A 1,746-nucleotide genomic window follows, 5' to 3' on the forward strand; every position below is an offset into this window, starting at 1 on the left:
GCCTATTTTCTTTCCTCGTATGTAGCTGGCCCCGCCCTTTCTGGTGAAACTGAATGTGCCTTTAGAAGATCCCTTTCTACTTTTAAACAGGATCGTTAGTTTCCAGGCCAGAAAAATGTCCGTAAGTAGAGCAAGATGACGAGAGTGTACAACACGAGGCTCTGTATCTCTCCAGATTTCGTGATTTAGTAATTATTACACTGCTGGTTGCAAGCTTATTCACTCAGAATAGCCTTGTGTATATTTACTGTCTATATATATTTACATATTCATCCTGCAGCTTGATAATTAGCACAATGCTACTATTTCTGGTAGATGCTAAACTGCATTTTGTTGCTGAGTACCTAAGTTCTATCTATCTATCTATCTATCTATCTATCTATCTATCTATCTATCTATCTATCAACTCTACAAGTATTGGCACCCTATCTATCTATCTATCTATCTATCTATCAACTCTACAAGTATTGGCACCCTATCTATCTATCTATCTATCTATCAACTCTACAAGTATTGGCACCCTATCTATCTATCTATCTATCTATCTATCTATCTATCTATCTATCTATCTATATATCTGTCTATCAACTCTACAAGTATTGGCACCCTATCTATCAACTCTATAAGTATTGGCACCCTATCTATCTGTCTATCAACTCTATAAGTATTGGCACGCTATCTATCTATCTATCAACTCTACAAGTATTGGCACCCTATCTATCTGTGTGTCTATCAACTCTACAAGTATTGGCACCCTATCTATCTGTCTATCAACTCTACAAGTATTGGCACCCTATCTATCTATCAACTCTACAAGTATTGGCACCCTATCTATCAAGTCTATAAGTATTGGCACCCTATCTATCTATCTATCAACTCTACAAGTATTGGCACCCTATCTATCTATCTGTCTATCAACTCTACAAGTATTGGCACCCTATCTATCTGTGTGTCTATCAACTCTACAAGTATTAGCACCCTGTCTATCAACTCTACAAGTATTGGCACCCTATCTATCTATCTGTGTGTCTATCAACTCTACAAGTATTGGCACCCTATCTATCTATCTGTGTGTCTATCAACTCTACAAGTATTAGCACCCTATCTATCAACTCTATAAGTATTGACACCCTGTCTATCTGTCTATGAACTCTACAAGTATTGGCACCCTATCTATCTATCTGTCTATCAACTCTACAAGTATTGGCACCCTATCTATCTATCTATCTATCAACTCCACAAGTATTGGCACCCTATCTATCAACTCTACAAGTATTGGCACCCTATCTATCAACTCTATAAGTATTGGCACCCTGTCTATCTATCTGTCTATCAACTCTACAAGTATTGGCACCCTATCTTTCTATCTATCAGTAAGTAAGTGGTATTGACATAAGGAAGGAACGAACAAACAAACAAACAAGCGAATGGAAATATATAAGTAAGTAAATAAGTAAGTCAGTTGTGCATATATAAGCAGGGAAGGAAAGAAGGAAGTAGTTTGTAAGTAAGAAAATAAGGTAGGATGTAAGTAAGTAAGAAAGAATGGAAGGAAGTATTTAAGGAAGAAAGAAAGGAAGAAACAAAGGAAGTAGGTAAATATGGAGGGGAAGAAGGAAGGAAGGAAGGAAGTAGTTGGTAAGTAAGCAAGTAAGATGGGAAGTAGATGAGTATGTAAGGAAGTTAGGATGGAAGGAAGAAACAAAGGAAGTAGGTATAGAAGGAAGGAAGGCAAGAAAGAAGGAA

The sequence above is a fragment of the Ictalurus punctatus genome, chromosome 4 (assembly GCF_001660625.3).
Source record: "Ictalurus punctatus breed USDA103 chromosome 4, Coco_2.0, whole genome shotgun sequence".
Classification (NCBI taxonomy): Eukaryota; Metazoa; Chordata; class Actinopteri; order Siluriformes; family Ictaluridae; genus Ictalurus; species Ictalurus punctatus.